The 20,175-nt window shown below is 45.5% G+C and overlaps 1 protein-coding gene across 3 annotated transcripts in view; it reads left to right on the top strand.

Moving 5' to 3' along the window:
• Positions 1-2,299: 2,299 nt before the first annotated feature.
• Positions 2,300-20,175, top strand: part of LOC137631007 (CUE domain-containing protein 2-A) — a 52,229-nt gene continuing 34,353 nt past the window's right edge. For 2 of the 3 annotated variants that reach the window (XM_068362548.1, XM_068362545.1), the window contains exon 1: positions 2,300-2,396. The gene's annotated coding sequence lies outside the window, so the exon portion shown is untranslated. The remainder of the gene's footprint in view (positions 2,397-20,175) is intronic. The other variant, XM_068362547.1, reaches the window with a different exon arrangement.

The following is a 20,175-nucleotide window of genomic DNA, read 5'->3' as shown; positions in this document are numbered from 1 at the left end:
TAGAATGGGTAGAAGAGACTCTTTGGCTATGGTAAGCAGCTCTTCCAGGACACTCCAAAATCCAACTATTGTTCTCTAGTCTTGGGTAGCGCCATATCCTCTGTGCCATTTTATTTCACTCTCTTGGGACACTCCGAAATCCATCTATTGTTATCTAGTCTTGGGTAGCGCCATATCCTCTGTGCCATTTTATTCCACTGTCTTGAGTTAGGAGTTCTCTTGCTTGAGGGTACACTCGGGCACACTATTCTATCTTATTTCTCTGCCTCTTGTTGAGTTAAAGTTTTATGGTTTGTCTTTATATTTTAATGTTGTTATTGTCCTTTAAATATTTTATTTTTTCTTATTTGCTTTCCTCACTGGGCTATTTTTTCTGTTGGAGTCCCTGGCCTTATAGCATCCTGCTTTTCCAACTAGGGTTGTAGCTTAGCAAGTAATAATAATAATAATAATAATAATAATAATAATAATAATAATAATTTCATGTGACCAGAAAACATCAAGAGTAAGATTGAGTCTCAGTGCTCTGTTCAACCAAAAGGGACAAAGGAATAACCAGGCCTCCTGGTAATATAGAACCTAGCATTATATGTTTACTTAAATCATAAAGCATCCACATATTTTTCCCTATAATTTACAGCACCCTTGTCATGTTAGTTGGGTGGTTCAGTCAGGCAAATGACATCATTTCTTTAGTTGACTAAGAAAGGATTAGAAGATCAGTCTTAAAATGTGAAAGGGCGAAAACATAAGTTTAAGCTAACCGTTTTTTAAAGTTAACTTGTACACTCTTAAAAAATTTATTATCGCAACATTTTTGGGTAGTCATGAATGTTAGACTCATGTTCTTTTTAACGTAAATTATCATTAGAAACTAATCTGTGAACCTAGTTGAGAAAGCAAAGATGCTATAATAACATAAGGACTAAAAAAGAAAAAAATAAATAAATAGATAAAAACAAAGTCGAGTGAAAAAAAACGAAGAGTAAAATATCAAATAAAAGGAACAAAACAACGCAAATTATAATAATGACGTAAGATTGAAACAAACAATTAAAACGTTCACACACTTGTCTGTTCATCCGTGCACACTGCACTGTGAGAATAGAAACTTCGAACACGAGTAGAACATGAATGGGGTCATTCATTTCGATGAAGCAACGCATCAACTAGGAAGAAATTCACAAGTCCTGCTCAATCCAGTTTGGTTGTTTATTGTTTCTTTGCTTGAATAACGTATGACCTCTGACTTGGTTTGTGTTGGCAAGGAAGTCCATGTATTATGCAAGCATATCTTCTGTGTATATAGAATGATTATCAGGTCCCACTTGCACTGCTGAATGCGCATGAATATGACGCTATTTAATAAACTTTATTTGCATAACCATACAGGGTAAACTGTTAATTGTAAAATTCACGTCATACGTCGAACATGCATCGTTATTCACCAGGAATAAGAACAGAAATGATTCAGGTTTTAAAATTTCAGTTGTGTGAAATGTTAGATCTCAATTCGATACCTTTTAAAACACCTGATATGGATAAAATTCCGACAGGAAATTACTAAATACATCCGCAGTCCACTATTCAATACCTTGTACTCTGTAACTTTGAATTGCCAGCTTAAATGTTTTATTTTAAATGTTCATTACTTCTCATACAGTTTATTTAATTTCCTTACCTCACTGGTTATTTATTCTGTTGGAGTCCCTGGCCTTATAGCATCCTGCTTTTCCAACTAGGAATTTAGCTTGGCTAATAATAATAATAATAATAATAACAACAACAAATCCTTTCCTTTCCTCACTGGACCATTTTCCCTTGTTGATGCCCTTGGTCTTTTAGCATCCCGCTTTACCAACGAGGGTTTTGGTTTTGCTAATAATAATAATAATAATAATAATAATAATAATAATGATAATAATAATAACAAATCCTTTCTTTTCCTCACTGGACTTTTTTCCTCTGTTGATGCCCTTGGGCTTATAGCATCCTGCTTTTCCAACGAGGGGTTTAGCTTAGATAATAATAATAATAATAATAATAATAATAATAATAATAATAATAATAATAATAATAATAATGATAATAATAATAATAATAACAAATCCTTTCTTTCCTCGCTAGACCATTTTTCCCTGTTTATGTCCTTGGACTTACAGCATCCTGCTTTTCCAACGAGGGTTTTAGCTTAGCTAATAATAATAATAATAATAATAATAATAATAATAATAACAACAACAGCAGATTTCATAAAGGGGGCCAAGTTCAGGAATCTATAGTCTGCTTCCAGAAAGGACCCAGATTCAGTCGTCTATACAACAAAACATCGTCTGACGACTGACGATCTGACCGATCGAGCGGTGCCTCTTCATCCCATAGGATTCTCCGCTAGAGTAAGTGCCACTTAATTTAACCATAAATTCCACATTTAATTATGTTTCCGTTATTTCAGGAAGAGGAAGGGATACACAAAGGATATTTTCTATGCGTTTTCGAGGATTAATAACCTTTTTATTTGCCCCTGAAAGCCGTTATGTGACTTGCGTTTATTCTGCTTGTCTGTTGTCATAGGCAAGGCATTATTTTTATTTTTTTTCCGAATTGGAAGGAAGCATTTACCCTGTAGATTTGGTGTTTGCTGTGTGAATTGTGTACCGGGTTACAGTTTATTAGTTTATTTTTATGATTCTTTCATTAAAAGTCTCGTATAAGCGTGGAAAGATAGTCTTTAATAGGATGATAGCGGGGAGCTAGGAGCACCTAATATCTACGCCCATATATAGAAATTGTAGCTTCTATGTGGGCTCTATTGTATTTATTATTTAACAATAAGGTCATATTATTGAATTTGAACGTCAGATGGTACGCAGAGGTTCTATGATCCCTTTCCAAGCTTACAAGATACTGACGTGTGCAGACTACTTAATAGACTCGTCTTTGCTGAAGTAGATTCAGTATGTCTTTGTCTCACTTTCTGGTCATCAATTATACCTGGTTATATTGCATTTCCATTTTGGTGTAGCCATGACTGTAAGAGTTAGTAATTGCCTTTATTATGAGGCTACCATTGTCCATGATTTTTTTTCAGATTGCTTACATTAAGGGCTGTTTTTTCTGGCCCTATACAGCAGGGGAACCCTACTCTACAGGCTTTCACAGTGATCTTATCATGTTCATTCCAAGTCACTTGGCATTTCACACCCATATAGCTCATTTATTGTCAAATCCACATTATCAAGGCACTTAGAGAACAAGGAAGTCTTCAGTTTCCTCTTCAAAGTCTTGATATCTTAAGTCTTTCGGATGTCTATTGGGAGGTTATTATATAGTCTTGGGGCTGCATATTTAAAGGCTCTAGAGCCTACAGTAGACATGTATCTAGGTTCCAATAATTACCCTTGATACTACAAATCAAGAAGGGACTGCAACAGTAAACATTGACCTAGTGTCTTTGGCCATTGATGTGTTCATAGCCGTCATTAATTACTCAGACAGGTCATGCTTTCTGTCAAAATTTTTATGTCAAATTATACACAAATTTAAAGCAACAGTCTACCTTGGCAAGGCAATTTAGGATATGGGGTTCAAACTAGTGTTTTAGTAGGGGTATATTCAATTATGTTGGTAAAGACTTGGGAGGAATATTGTGCTATAGTAAAGTAAAACCATGAATTATGTAAGGTATAACCTAGCATACATCAAGATTAGGTTAGTTTCTCAAAGGTTAGCTATTCCCAGCTAAGGTGTGTTCTACTTTTGTGCATTCAGGAACTAAGAATAGTTCTATCTTTTGTCATTTTATCTTATGATTTTTTAAACAGGTTTAGCTCCGTAAATACATTGTTGGTTGTTGCCACCATTTTCCTTTTTGTTTTACTGTATACTCAAAGTTATAATTTTCAACCTTCCTTTTTTTCTAATTAAGGTACTGTTTATGTACTGGAGCTTCCCATTAATTAAATTTGTGTTCATAAAAGATGCCCGTTGGTGTAGTACAGTAATTGTTGTACTTTTAGTTGCACCTAATATTTCCCTTATATTATTTCTATAGCGAAAAATAGCTGCCGCCTCATGGTATCCATTTCAATATCTTAAAGTTTTTACATTCACTCCATACCAAATGGATGGTGTTGCAATAAGCTATGGTTGTCCAGGCTAAGGTGAGAGTAAGTGAGGGTTTTATTATAGTTATGGACGGAAAAACTTTACTAAAAACTTTTTCTTATAGAAAAACACCAGTTTTCTTTGAAAATGTTACCTAAGTGAAAACTAGAGTGCTTGCATATTTTCAATATTAATCTTACCCGGTGATCATGTAGCTGCAGCTCTGCTGCCCGACAGAAAAAACCTACGGGCGGGATACGCCAGCGATCGCTATACAGGTGGGGGTGTACAACAACAGCGCCATCTGTCGAGTAGGTACTCAGGTACTTCTTGTCAACAAGAACCAATTTTCTCTCTGTCGTGCCACCGGCAAGACCTACTTGATACGCTGTTGTTTCTGGAGTTGATTTTCACGCTATTTGGTGATGTATTCTCTCTAGTTATTAGCTTTCGCTGTACAGGAGTTATCATCAATACCTTATCAAGCTTTATTGATTAGATTTTGGATTATTTGTTGACGACTTGGATAGATTATGGATTTCCCCCTTTGACTAATTCAAGATGTCTGACCCTACTCAAGTCCCCAAGTACAGGCAGTGTAGCGCTAGGGACTGTTCTAGGCGTCTTCCGAAGGCCTCTATCGATCCTCACACCGTTTGTTCCAATTGTAGGGGTAAAGCCTGTCAATTGGAAGATCGATGTGAGGAATGCGCTGGGCTTTCGGAATTCGATTTTCAAGAATTCCTTAAGAATGCACGTAGGCTAGAGAAGGATACGATCAGGAGGAGTTCGTCTCGCTCTTTTGATTTTTCCTCTCCCCATGCCCCTCAACCTATTCCTTCCCCTGTAGTGGTTACACCCGACCCTTCTACTAGCTCTCAGCAACCCTCGATGGCGGACATGATGCGTGCCATTCAGGCTCTTGGTGACAGAGTTGAGTCATTAGCGAATGACCGCAATCAACTCTTAGCCGACGTCAAAGAGTTGAAGGAGAAAAGTGCAGTGGGAAGTGTAGTGAGTGCAAGTGCTGTGAAAAGTGTCAGTGTTACGCATGAGGGTGCATCTGTTCGTGCCAGTCGTCCTCCCAGTCCGGGACCTCTTGCAAGCTCCCAAGCCCAGGGGAGAAGCAATGTCGAAGGACCAAAGGGTTCGACAGGCCTTGATCAGCGTACAGATGTACCCTCAGTGGTTGCGGACGTATCTTGCAGAGATCGTCCCACCCACAAACAGACGAGTGAGCCCATTCATTCCTCGTCTGCGGAAGAAGTTTCTCGTCAGAAACGCTGGACCAAGGTCTCACGACCTCTCAAGCGCAAGGTCCCTTCCGAGCGAGTCCAACGGCCCAGGTGTAGCCACTGGGTCAGTTCGGACTCGCCGCAGTCTTCCGAAGACTGCACACCTCCCAAGAGAGGTAGAGTGGTTCCGCAGCAGGCAATCACTCCGTCTGTTGCTGCACCAACCGCTGTAGACCCTAAGTGGTCTTTGCTGCAGTCTATGCAGACTCAGCTAGCTTCCTTCATGCAGGAGTATCGTGCTGAGAAGGTTGACGCTGCACCCGTTAACCCACAACCTGCCACGGTTGTGCGCTCAGCTGACACTGCGGCTGCCTGCTCCCACTCTCCGGCTGTGAGAGCTCCACCACCGATGCGCAGTCGACCCTGCCAGACGCATGTTGACGTTAGCCGACGTGCGGCACCCTCCGTTGACATGCTTGAGCTACCGCATCAGCAGTGGGAAGGTGCTGTCAAGCTGCCGTGTTTTGACGCAATGCGGCAGTCTCCGCAACCCACGGCAGTCCCCACCACGCACCACCACTCCGCTTTTGTTGTTGCCAGCTCTCAGACTGACCAGCAGCGGCATGATGTTGGATCCAGTGCAGCTACGCATGCACCCGTGCTGCCGGATTCAGCCGTTCAGCTTTCTTCTCCTCCTTTGCCGCTTCCTCCTCAGCATTCGGATGAAGGAATCTCTGATGACGACGAAGCTGCTCATTTGGACGATCAACACTCCGACATAGATGAACCCAAGACTACGCCTCCCTCCTTAGACTTTAGGAAAGTCCTTGCTCTGTTTAGGGAGTTGTATCCGGACTAGTTTGTGTCTGCAGCCCCACGCTCACCTCCCTCTGAGTTCGCTTTAGGCATGCAGTCAGCAGCGCTTGCCTTTACGAAGCTCGTACTCGCGCGCTCATCCAAGAGAGCTTTAAGGGTACTGGGAGAGTGGTTGCAGGCCAAGAAGCAACTTGGGAAGACGTCCTTCATCTTTCCCCCCACCAAGCTTGCTTCCAAATCTAGCGTCTGGTATGCCACGGGAGAAGATCTCGGCTTGGGAGTTCCTGCCTCTGCCCAGGGCGACTTCTCAAGTCTGGTAGACTCTCCCCGCAGACTGGCTATGAGACGCTCCAAGATTTGCTGGACCTTTTCGGACATGGACCATCTTTTAAAGGGAGTTTTCCGTGCGTTTGAGATCTTCAACTTCCTGGACTGGTGTTTGGGAGCGTTGAGCAGAAAGACCTCCCCTTCGGATAAGGACTCTGCCATGCTCATCATGTCATGCATGGACAAAGCCATTCGGGATGGATCTGGCGAGCTTGCGGCTTCTTTCGTGTCTGGAGTTCTTAAGAAGCGAGATCACCTTTGCTCCTTCTTGTCGGCGGGGATCACACCATGTCAGAAGTCAGAGCTGATGTTTGCTCCGCTATCCAAGTGTCTCTTTCCTGAAGAGCTGATCAAGGGGATTGCCGCCTCGTTGATCCAGAAAGACACCCATGACCTGGTGGCGTCATCCGCACGTAAAGTCACAGCTTTACCTTCCGTGCCTAGACCTAGGATGGACACACCAGCGTCTAGGTTCATTCCGCCCTTTCGTGGCAGAACCTCCAGCAGAGGAGGTACCCGTGCCGATAGTCAACGTGGCAAAAAGAAGAAGGGTTCCAAGTCCTCAAAAGGCAGAGTCTGACTGCCATCTTCTCCAGACAGCAGTGGGAGCCAGGCTCAAGAACTACTGGCAGGCCTGGGGGAACAGGGGTGCAGACGCACAGTCTGTGAAGTTACTCAGGGAGGGGTACAGGATTCCATTCTTGCGCAAGCCCCCTCTAGCAACAACTCCCATCGACCTCTCTCCCAGGTACAGAGAGGAGGACAAGAGGCTAGCTTTACAGCAAGAGGTGTCTCTCTTGCTACAAAAGGGAGCGGTAGTCATAGTCCGGGACCATCAATCCCCGGGCTTCTACAACCGTCTCTTCTTAGTAGCGAAGAAGACAGGAGGGTGGAGACCGGTGCTGGACGTCAGTGCTCTAAATGTCTTTGTCACCAAGCAGACGTTCACCATGGAGACGACGAAGTCGGTGCTAGCATCGGTCAGGAAGGAAGACTGGATGGTCTCGTTAGACCTAAAGGACGCGTACTTTCACGTCCCCATCCACCCAGATTCCCAACCTTTCCTAAGGTTCGTCTTTGGGAAGGTGGTTTACCAGTTCCAAGCCCTGTGCTTTGGCCTAAGCACGGCACCTCTAGTGTTTACCAAGCTGATGAGGAATATTGCCGAATTCCTGCATTTAGCAGACATCAGAGCCTCCCTCTATTTGGACGACTGGCTTTTAAGAGCTGCGTCAAGTCGTCGCTGTCTGGAGAATCTCAAATGGACTATGGATCTGACCAAGGAATTGGGTCTCCTGGTCAATATAGAAAAGTCCCAACTCGTCCCATCCCAAACTATAGTCTATCTAGGTATGGAGATTCAGAGTCAAGCTTTTCGGGCTTTTCCGTCGGCCCCCAGAATCAGTCAAGCCCAAGAATGCATCCAGAGCATGCTGAGAAGGAACCGATGTTCAGTCAGACAGTGGATGAGTCTAATAGGGACGCTTTCATCGCTGGACCAGTTCATCGCGTTAGGGAGACTCCACCTCCGACCCCTTCAGTATCACCTAGCTGCTCACTGGAGAAAGGACATGACGCTAGAAGCGGTCTCAGTTCCTATATCCGAAGAGATGAAGTCTGCACTGACTTGGTGGAAGAACAACATTCTTCTCAAGGAAGGTCTACCACTGGCTGTTCAGACCCCCGACCACCTTCTCTTCTCGGACGCATCGGACACGGGCTGGGGTGCGACACTGGACGGTCGGGAATGCTCGGGCACGTGGAATCCGGATTAAAGAGCACTTCACTTCAACTGCAAGGAGCTACTGGCAGTTCATCTGGCCTTGAGAAGCTCCAAGTCCCTCCTCCTTGGCAAGGTGGTGGAGGTGAACTCCGACAACACTACAGCCTTGGCGTACATCTCCAAGCAAGGAGGGACTCATTCGAGGACGTTGTTCGAGATCGCAAGGGACCTCCTCACCTGGTCAAGAGATCGAAAGATATCGCTTGTAACGAGGTTCATTCAAGGCGACATGAACGTCATGGCAGACCGCCTCAGCCGGAAGGGTCAGATCATCCCTACAGAATGGACCCTTCACAAGAATGTTTGCAACAGACTATGGGCCCTGTGGGGTCAGCCCACCATAGATCTGTTCGCTACCTCGATGACCAAGAGGCTCCCAAATTATTGCTCACCGATTCCGGACCCAGCAGCAGTTCACGTAGATGCCTTTCTTCTGGATTGGTCCCATCTAGACCTTTATGCGTTCCCCCCGTTCAAGATTGTCAACAAGGTACTGCAGAAGTTCGCCTCTCACGAAGGGACAAGGTTGACGTTGGTTGCTCCCCTCTGGCCCGCGAGAGAATGGTTCACCGAGGTACTGCAATGGCTAGTAGACGTTCCCAGGACTCTTCCTCTAAGAGTGGACCTTCTGCGTCAGCCGCACGTAAAGAAGGTACACCCAAGCCTCCACGCTCTTCGTCTGACTGCCTTCAGACTATCCAAAGACTCTCAAGAGCTAGAGGCTTTTCGAAGGAGGCAGCCAGAGCGATTGCCAGAGCAAGGAGGACATCCACTCTCAAGGTCTACCAGTCAAAATGGGAAGTCTTCCGAAGCTGGTGCAAGGCGAATTCAGTATCCTCAACCAGTACCTCTGTAACGCAGATAGCTGACTTCCTTTTACACCTAAGGAATGTAAGATCCCTATCAGCTCCTACGATCAAAGGTTACAGAAGCATGTTGGCAGCAGTCTTCCGCCACAGAGGCTTAGATCTTTCCACCAACAAAGATCTACAGGATCTCCTTAAGTCTTTTGAGACCTCAAAGGAGCGTCGGTTAGCCACACCAGGTTGGAACTTAGACGTGGTTTTAAGGTTCCTGATGTCAGCAAGGTTCGAACTGCTTCAATCAGCCTCTTTTAAAGATCTCACTTTGAAGACTCTTTTCCTCGTTTGCTTAGCAACAGCTAAAAGAGTCAGTGAGATACACCCCTTCAGCAGGAACATAGGATTTACATCTGAAACGGCTACATGTTCCTTACAGCTTGGTTTTTTAGCTAAAAACGAGCTCCCTTCTCGTCCTTGGCCCAAATCGTTCGAGATTCCAAGTCTGTCCAGTTTGGTTGGAAACGAACAAGAGAGAGTACTATGCCCAGTAAGAGCTCTTAAGTACTATTTAAGACGTACGAAGCCATTACGAGGACAATCAGAAGCTTTATGGTGTTCTATTAAGAAACCTGCTTTACCGATGTCGAAGAACGCAGTCTCTTATTACATCAGACTTTTGATTAGAGAAGCCCATTCTCATCTGAATGAGGAAGACCATGCTTTGCTGAAGGTAAGGACACATGAAGTTAGAGCTGTCGCTACTTCAGTGGCCTTCAAACAAAACAGATCTCTGCAGAGTGTAATGGATGCAACCTATTGGAGAAGCAAGTCAGTGTTCGCATCATTTTACCTTAAAGATGTCCAGTCTCTTTACGAGAACTGCTACACCCTGGGACCATTCGTAGCAGCGAGTGCAGTAGTAGGTGAGGGCTCAACCACTACATTCCAATAATCCCATAACCTTTTTTAATCTTTCTCTTGAAATGCTTTTTATTGTTGTTTTTGGGTTGTACGGAAGGCTAAGAAGCCTTTCGCATCCTGGTTGATTTGGCGGGTGGTCAAATTCTTTCTTGAGAAGCGCCGAGATTAGAGGTTGTGATGAGGTCCTTTAGTATGGGTTGCAGCCCTTCATACTTCAGCACCTAGGAGTCGCTCAGCATCCTAAGAGGATCGCTAGGCTCAGTAAGGAAGACGTACTTAAAAAGGCAGAGTAATTGTTCAAGTCGACTTCCTTACCAGGTACTTATTAATTTTATGTTTGTTATTTTGAATAACTGCTAAAATGAAATACGGGATACTTAGCTTCTTTTGTTAACATGTATGCTGGTCTCCACCCACCCCCCTGGGTGTGAATCAGCTACATGATCACCGGGTAAGATTAATATTGAAAAATGTTATTTTCCTTAGTAAAATAAATTTTTGAATATACTTACCCGGTGATCATGAATTAAAGGACCCTCCCTTCCTCCCCATAGAGACCCAGTGGACCGAGGAGAAAATTGGTTCTTGTTGACAAGAAGTACCTGAGTACCTACTCGACAGATGGCGCTGTTGTTGTACACCCCCACCTGTATAGCGATCGCTGGCGTATCCCGCCCGTAGGTTTTTTCTGTCGGGCAGCAAAGCTGCAGCTACATGATCACCGGGTAAGTATATTCAAAAATTTATTTTACTAAGGAAAATAACATTTTTTATTGTCACAGTTGCTTTTACTATTGATAACATGGGATAGCCAATTTTGGGGATTTAGATGTGAATCTTTAGTGAATTCTGTTTGTCCTTTTTAGTTTTTAAATGGTTTTCATATCAATGAGATTCTTGATTGAATGATAATTTGTCTCTATGAAGGTAGGCTAAACAGCAAGCAAACCACAGTACAATACCTTAGAAGGACACTCCAAAATCAAACCATTGTTCTCTAGTCTTGGGTAGTGCCATAGCCTCTGTACCATGGTCTTCCACTGTCTTGGTTTAGAGTTCTCTTGCTTGAGGGTACACTCGGGCATGGTGTTCTGTTTAGTTTCTCTTCCTCTTGTTTTGTTAAAGTTTTTATAGTTTATATAGGAAATATTTATTTTAATGTTATTATTCTTAATATATTTTATTTTTCCTTATTTCCTTTCCTCACTGGGCTATTTTCCCTGCTGGGGCCTCTGGGCTTAAAGCATCCTGCTTTTCCAACTAGGGTTGCAGCTTAGCATTTAATAATGATAATAATAATGTTGATTTAGAAATAGGGTGAATTAAATAAATGGGCAAAGACTAGTTTTCAAACATGGAATAGATGTTTGTTAACATTCCTTTTTCAATAAGCTACTTAGAAGAACGTCGTCGTTATTTCTGTCTAGGTATTGGAAAGTCCTAACTCATTAGTTACACCAGTGATGCATCAAGAAATATTTACATCTAAATCTTACCAGATTTTCTGGGATTAGATTCAATTAAGGAATGAAGTTGGATAATTAACAAGGCCATAAAGTAAAAGCCTGAACTAAAGTATTAACGGTATCCTATATGTAAAAGTCATTCCATAAAATCTGCCTGTATGAAATCAGGTAGAATATGTTATGCGAGGGTACATAACAACACAAGGATTAAGCTGATACCTGTATGTCAAAGGTGCATTGATTTACTAATTAATTAATTTTGAAGTACAATAGTACTGTCTATATCAATTACGTTAGTTGCAAACAGGCAACTAACCTTTACCAATCTCGGTAGAAGAATTTTTACTTTTTATTTGGAGTAAGCAGGAAAGTTCCATACCTTATCTCTATAAAGAGAAAATAATATCTATTAACAACCAGGGCATTTGCATTCCTTGGTTTGCCTTTATTTTGCAATGTGTTCCGTAACTGGAATACAAACCAATGCTATTTATAGGGGTATTACTTTCGGCAAAGCTTAAAGACAAACCATTAGACTTTTAGTGAGGGTTAACCACCCATACCGCTTGTTAGCGGAGGGTTGGGGAGTAGTAACTACCGTCCCTTACGACCTTCCCCCTTGGACAATGGCCATCCTGTAGTTGGGTGGCCTTCCGAGTTTCTCGGCTGCCGCCGCAGGGGAGTCATCATCCTTTGGATTCTCCTCTGTTCGGCTGTTTTCATTACCCTCCCCTATACATGTTCTTAGAGGGAATCTTCTTGCTGCCTTCACAGAGCTTGACTTCGGTCTTGTTCTTTCTCAATGACATCGCTGCCGGCGATACTCTGCTGGGGGGGGTACACCTTTCCCATTTGCGGGTTAGGTTGTGCTTCTGAATGGTTTTCTTCTTTAATTAAGTGAAATGATAAGTGATTGTAATTTAACTTTTCAGCTTCGACTCCGCTTGCCGGCGGAGGGTACGCAAGACCTTAGCTTGTCAGCTCCCTCTCGGGGTAACCTCCTCCTCGCAGGAGGGTTGAGGGGATCTGCTGAGTAATTTATTTTGTCAGCTGAATTAATTAAGCTTAATACTTATTGTTACAGTTTTTTACGCTACTGGTCTCATCCCGTCTATTCGGTTGGGAAAGGGAATGAGCAGTCTTTAATTTGTGTCTATTCTCTTGGAGGACACCTCCCGTCCGCGGTTTAGGTGCTCCTTCCGAGGGAGTTTTTTCTTGCATAATTTGTTTTCAGTTTTCCTCGGTTACCGTTGCTGTACTACTTTGTTTGGCCAAGGTATCTGACGTAGAAGAGCAGAGCTGCTCGTTCCTGTGGAATCTGCTATCACTGCACCGTCACTTTCCTTTTTTTCTGTGCCTGTGGTGGCTTCTGATCAGCCCGCTAACCTCAAGGAATTAGCTCCGGCTAGTTTTTCTTTGGTGATGCTCGATGCAGACCTTCAACTTGAACAATGCTTCTTAATGGGAAGCAAAGAGTGCTGCTCAGAGGTCCTCCTCCAGGCGTGGACTACTGTCTCTTCCAAGGAAGAGTTATTCTTCCCAGGTGTTGGGTTGTCCTCCCTTCCGAGAGAGAATATCCCTTCATCTTTTCTGTCTAGCAACCTTCCTGTCTGTGGGGGAGAATTGCTGACAGCTACATCTCATTGTCTGTTGCATTTCTTCGCCAAAAACTATGCTCCCCCCATGCTGAGCCGACTCTTCCATCGGGGGCGGAGCAAAGTCCAAGGCAAGTCTCTCTTGCAGGTGATCACTTCTCGTTTGCGAGAGATGCCACTCATAGAGACTCCCAACTGTTTGAGTTTGAAAACAAGGGCCTCATGATTTTGGCCTGATTGGTAATGTCTCTGCCTGGTGTTTGCCAGTCGGGGGTTAGGGTCCCGCTCCGACTCGTTAGTGTCATTAGTGTATGCAACCTTACCATCCTTGTGAGCTAAGGTTGGGGAGTTTGGAGGAACCTATAGGTCTATCTGCCGAGTCATCAGTAGCCACTGCCTGGCCCTTCCTGGTCCTAGCTTGGGTGGAGAGGAGGCTTGGGTGCTGATTATATAATATATGGTCAGTCTCTAGGGCATTGTCCTGCTTGCTAGGGCAGTGTTACTGTCCCTTGTCTCTGCCATTCATGAGCGACCGTTAAACCTTTAAAGGCAGCACTAAAATCAAGGCCAATCATACAAACTTCCTGACCACAATCGAGGGATTTCTGTACAGCATTGGAGATTGTAATAAGGGCATCACATGTTCCAAGGCCTTTACGAAAACCAAATTGCAATCTAGGGAACAGATGATTACCTTCAGCACAGCAAACCTACTAAGATGTTTAAAAACTTTAGATATGGGATTTATGGAAATTAGGCAGTAATCAGTTGGACTCGAGCTACCACAAACGCCTGTACAAAGTTGAGTAACATTACCAATTCTCCAGCAAGTACTAAAAGCCACTCTTCTTGCTGACTTGCGCAAAATAACAGATAACTTTGGAGCTAAGAAATTCGTAGTCATTATAAAAAATAAAGGAAAAATCCCATTTGGGTCTACACCTCCATAAGCATCAAGGTCCATCAAGAGAGCTTTTAATTTCTTGAGATTAAAAAGCTAAACCAGTTGGTTTAGCCTCAGGAAAACAGGAATGAGGAAGATCAAGTTTCTCATTACTCTGCTTACTGTCAAACTCGTCAGCTAAAAGGGTTGCCTTTTCCTTTGGACAGTGAGTGACTGAGCCATCTGGTTTAAGTAAAGGAATAACTGTCGCATCTGTTGCATCTACACCAAAGAGTTCAGATTTAAGGGTAGTCCACCACCTATGTTCCTGGGTTGTACCAGAAAGGGTTTCTTTTATGGTTAAATTGTATTCCTTTTCAGTTGAAGCATAAACTCTCTGAGCAAAATCTCGAAGCTGAGTATAGTTATTCCAGGTCAAATCTGGTCTATTACCCTTCGAAAGATGATAGGCCTCCTGCTTCTCCAAATAAGCATGGCTACAATCATCACTGAACCATGGTTTATCTTTCACTCGGTACCTAAACACATGAGAAGTGATACGCCTATCAATTATGTTGACTAGATTCTCATTCAAAGGGACAACAGGATCAACACTACTATACAATTGTGACCAATTCAAGTCCAAAAGATCACTCAAAATCCCATTCCAGTCTGCTTGAGATTTCATATGAATCTTACATGAGTATGATACATCAGGGATAGGCTGCTCAGTTTTCACTACTAATTAAATCAAGGCATGATCAGATGTCCCAACTGGAAAACTAACCTTACTTGTTATAAAGCCAGGGAGTTGGTATGTACGAGGTCCAAGCAGTTACCAGACCTAGTCCCGATCCTCAGGCTCTCTGGCAAGATGCATTTCAACAGTGGTGGGACAACATCGATGTGTACGCCTTTTCCCCCCATTCTGTCTGATGAGAAGGGTGCTCAACAAGACCAGAGCATCCAACAACCTATTCATGACATTCATAGCTCTGCTATGACATCACGCAGAATGGTTTCCGGACCTTCTGCAGCTCCTGATAGAGCTACTAAGAGCACTCCCTCCATGACCAGATCTACTCAGACAACCACACGTGAACATCTTTCACAAAGCTGTAGCTTCCCTACGTCTTTACGCCTGGAGACTATCTAGATTCTACTCTCTCTGGGAGGCTTTTCGCAACGAGTTGCGAGAAGGATGTCTGGATACCTCCGAAGATCCATTGTGTTAGTTTACCAGATAAAGTGGACAGTATTCTGTGGTTGGTGTCGTTCCTTGCATACCTTTAGGAGGAAAAGCTCCTCTCGGTCTTGGCAATGAAAGGCTACCGCTCAGCCTCAAGTATTACCTTAGACTGAAAGGAGTTGATCTTTCCTCTTCGTTTGAGTTATCTCTCCTTATACGAAGCTAGAGATCACCTGCTCTTAGGTGAAGTTAGACCTCCTCCTTGGAATGTGGTCCGTGTCCTTCGGTCCCTGATGGATGCTCTTTACGAACCATTACACCAGGCAACAGATTACCTCCTCACTTTGAAGAGGATGTTCTTACTCGCATTAGCTTTGGCAAAGAGAGTTAGAGAATTACATGGTCTATCCTACAATGTCGCCCATTCAAGGGGATGGGGGAGATGTCACTCGGCTTCGTCCCTGAGTTTATTGCAAAGACTCATAATACAGCGGTCACGGATCCTAGATTTGGGCTTTTCGGATCGTTAGTCTTCATTCTGTCACCGATGATCCAGATCAACTGTAACTATACCCAGTGAGGAGTTTGAGATATCTTAAACGCACTGCAGCAGCTCGTCTCCGCATGGCAGTGGTTTTCGTTAGCATAGGGAGGGTCAAGAGGAGGGTAACTAAGAATACCATTTCAGCCTGGATTCGCTTTGTCATCGTCCATGAACTGAATCCTAACCCTCCTCTTGCTCAAAGACCTAGAGCTCTTGACGTCTGGGGTATAACCACATCCCTCCCTGGCGTTTAAACGCAACTACTCTCTGGCACAGGTGTTGGAAGTGGGTGTGGAAAAGCATCAGATGACCTTCACCGACCACTACCTGCGAGACGTGACCCACAGAGTATGGATACTTTTTCCATATGTAGCTGCAAAACAGGTGGTTTAAATGAGCGGCAATACCTCCTAAGTGGTATATGTCATTAAGCCAGGAGATATGTACTGTTTCACAGGGTTGTGGTGGCCTATTGGAAATGCCCCTGCCCGGCGATCGCCAGACTTGAGTTTGAGTTCTGCTATATCGTGATAGTTTCTTGTACTTTCTGCTATCTCACCATCCTTGTGAGCTAAGGAGAGGGGGTTTGGAAGAGTAAATAGGTTTACCTGCTGAGTCATAAGCAGCCATTGCCTGGCCCTCCTCGTCTGGGCTTGGGTGCTGATCATATGGATACTGTATATAGAAAGTCTCTAAGGTATTATCAATGTCCATTGCCTCTGCCATTCTTGAGTGGCCCTTAAACCTTTAAACTTCTGCAAAGTAGCAAAGCAGGGATATTCTTGAGCACTAGACAATACAGTGGACCTACCAGCAAGATTTATTGCAGGCAAAATGAAAGTAATCGCTGACAAGCTTGGCTGTCGGGGAGGAGTACTGTAGTAGGAGCAGAATGGTATCTTGATCCTCAAGTGGTAAGGAGCCTTTTGACTTTGTGGGGCTTCCTGTCAATATATTGTTCACTACATGGGTTCACAAAAAATTCCTAGTCTTGTGCTCATTGGTCTCAGACTTTTCAGCAGCACTAAAGGATGCATTTCAACAACCCTGGGACAACATAGATTATTCTGCAATTCAGCCGTTTTGTTTGATTCAAATGGTAGTCAACAAGGTACTGACTGCCCCGAGCCTCAGAGTAACCGTGGTGGCTCCCAAATGGCTGCAAGCCAATTAGTACCCAGACCTAAATATGCCCCTTGTTGAGGTACTGAGAGAACTACAGTACAGTACAGTACCTGCTTTGCCAGCCCCATGTGTAGAAGCACCGATGGTGGCCGATGTGGTAACGTCCCTGACTGGTGAACGCCAGATTGGGGTTCGAGTCCCGCTCAAACTCGTTAGTTTTGTTGGTCACTGCAATCTCACCATCCTTGCGATCTAAGGATGGGGGGTTAAGGGGAGCCTATAGGTCTATCTGCTGTGTCATCGGCAGCCATTGCCTGACCCTCCTTTATCCTAGCTTGGCCGGTTATCATATGTATTTATGGTCAGTCTCTAGGGCATTGTCCTGCTTGATAGGGCATTGTTACTGTCCCTTGCCTCTGCCATTCATGAGTGGCCTTTAAACCTTTAAACTGAGATATCCATCTTTTCACAGGTGAAGACTATCACGTATCTTCTCTGAGTGAAAGGCTTTTCTCGAAGCTCACCACAAAAAATGTCTTAATATCTATGCAAATCCTCTAAACACCCGTCTACCTGGGAAAGTGGGCCATCTTCTGCGATTGGTGTCGTAGAACGGGTACTTCTCCAGTTGTAGCCTCTACACAGCTAATACCTAACTATACAAGCCTGAGTGCTTCAAGTTTCACTTCCCACCTCAACCTGGGTAGTTGAGGTGGGAAGGTCAAATTGGCTACACCTAGATATAAATTTGGACACAGAGTTCCAACTAAACAGAAAACATATTGTACTTTTATTAAAGAACTGAGTTGTATAGCTAGGAAAATATAAATTACTTTTAAAATCTATGATATTTGTAGTAAAAATCATATTTATTTATGTCGTAATTAGTATTGGTTCCGTAACCGAAATACAAACCACGCTATTTACATTGGGTTTACCTTTTAGCGCAGCTGAAATGACGAGCCAATAGTTTTAACGAGGGTAATTACCCCCGCGCTAGTTAGCGGGGGGTAGGGGAAGGGTAGCTTGCTACCCTTCCCCCCCCCACACACCGGTGACTTGCTCCACTTCACTTTTGGCTCGGCGATGAACAGACGTGTCTGTCCATCGTCCTCGTTGACAGCCTTTAATCTTTTTTTCTGCTTTTTCTCTACAGCTTGTGTGTGTGTTTGAAGTTGATTACCTTTATCTTTGCTATGCGTACGTGCCCTGGTATTGCCGGCCGCCCTTGTGGGACCTTTATGTCGGCCTTGGATACGGATCCTCACACCCTTTGCCCTCAGTGTCGGGGCCGACGGTGTGACCAGGAAAACATGTGTAGTGAGTGTAGGGAGTGGTCTGCCTCCCAGTGGGAGAGGTTTGGCCGCCGGCGTAAAAAGAAGTCCAAGAGAGACCGTTCTCCTTCGGGGGTTGCCTTGAAGGAGGAAGGTTCTCGGGACTCTTCTTTCGTCGCCCAAACCTCCTCCGAAGCTCCCCCTCGTCTGGCTCCTAAGGAGAGTCGGCCGAGTGGTAGCGCAGGCCCTAGTTCTGTTTCCCGACCTTGGGTGGGGGGAGAGGGCGTCGCCTCCCATAGCGGGGCGGTTCCCCCTCCTCCTCCGGGGGAGATTATTGATAATTCATTGTCTAATGATGATCTTTTACAGATTTGGGCTTCCCTGGGGCTTAAGGGCTTGCCCTCCAGGGTTGCCCTGATTGACCTTGTCTCGTTGGGGGCCGCCGTTAAGCAGTCGCCGGCGGTAGCAGAGGTAGACCCTCTGTCTATCGTCGACGTCGTGGTGGCAGAGGCCTCCGACGGGTCGGGGCAATCCTCTGCAGGTGCAGTTGAGGATGTTGGTGCTGACGGCTCTCCTCCCCCTTCCGTACATCCTTCGAAGGGGGAAGTGAGTCCTACGGGCTCGTCTGCTATCCAGCTTCCCTCTAAGGGGAGTGCCTTGACTGAGACTCCCCTTCGGAGGACTGCTGGTCCTGATGATCTTCCCCGTGGCCGCCTTCGCCGTAAGGCTCACTGTCCGCTGCGTCGCAAGGGCCTCCCATCCCTTTATAAGGGGGTTAAGAGGCGCCTTTTTGGATCTTCTTCCTCCGAAGGGGACTCTCCTCGTCGTATTTAGCCTACAGATCCTGCTCCTTTGGACCTCTCTGCAGACCGGTCTCCTACTCCTGCTAGAACTTCACCTTCTGGGGACCTCGTCACCCGACGGGCAACGGTCCCTTCGAGCCAAAGGGATTCTTCCCTTTCACGTGCAGAGTTAGCGCACAGGCGCTCTCCTGCTCGTCAGCGCTCACCTGTTCGCCGGCGCTCTCCTGATGTTCGCCCTTCTCGCCAGCGCTCTCCTGATGTTCGCCCTTCTCGCCAGCGCTCTCCTGAGGACATCCTCCATCCTGTGGTTCCTGAAGAGCGCTCAGCGCGCCAGCGTTCCCCTGCTCGCCCTTCTGCAGTGTTAGCGCACAGGCGCTCGTCAGCGCTATTTTGAGGATCATCGCCCTCTTGCTCGCCAGCGCTCCCCTGTGGTCTCTGAACATCCTGCAGTCCCTGAACATCCTGCAGTCCCTGTTGGGCACCCTCGCGCCATCAGTCTCCTGAGCTCTCTCGCGATCCTTATCTTGTTTCTGCTCAACATCGTCCGCGTTCTCCAGCGCGTGTTTCTAAAGCACATGTTCGCCCACGCGCCTACGCTCTTCCTGTTCCTGTACGCGCCGCGCCAACTGCTCCTTCACAGGATTTCACGCGTCGCCCTCTTGCTCACCAGCGTTCGCAGACGATCCTAGTATCGCCTGCTCGTCAACGTTCTCCTACGCGTCAACGATCACCTGATCATCGGCGATCTACGGATCGCCCGCGTGACTTACAGCCTGCGCGCACGCGGTCTCCAACGCGTCGTCGGCCAGAGATTCTGGAAGGACATGGTTCGCCCTCTGCTAGCTCGCCCTCGCGCGATCATTCACCTGCGCGTCCTGCGCGCTATCGCTCGCCAACGCGTCACCATGCGACAACACGCCATCGCTCACCTGCGCGCCAGCATTCGCCAGCTCTTCACCGATCGCCTGCTCGCAATCGCCAGCGATCTTCGGAGCGTTCTCACTCGCCCACGCGGCAACGCATTCCCTCGCCATCGCGCCAACGCATTCGTTTGCCGACTCGACCACGCGCTCGTTCGCCTGCGCGACCGCTCACCTGCGCGCCCGCGCGACCATCGTTCGCGGCGAATTTCGCAGCCAGTGGTAGCAGCTGGAACGCGTGTTTCCAGACAGCGCTCTGGATCGCCTCCATCTAAACGCAGGACTGTTGTGCAGGACAGGGAAGACACTGCGGAGAGGTTAGTGCGTCTTTCTTCCCCCCCTTCTTTTCAGGCAGGTACTGTGGTGTCCACTCCAAAGGATCGC

Source organism: Palaemon carinicauda, chromosome 39 (genome assembly GCF_036898095.1).
Source record: "Palaemon carinicauda isolate YSFRI2023 chromosome 39, ASM3689809v2, whole genome shotgun sequence".
Lineage (NCBI taxonomy): Eukaryota > Metazoa > Arthropoda > Malacostraca > Decapoda > Palaemonidae > Palaemon > Palaemon carinicauda.
The sequence above is the reverse complement of the archived record's forward strand: the minus strand, read 5'-3'. Positions and strand labels throughout refer to the sequence as shown.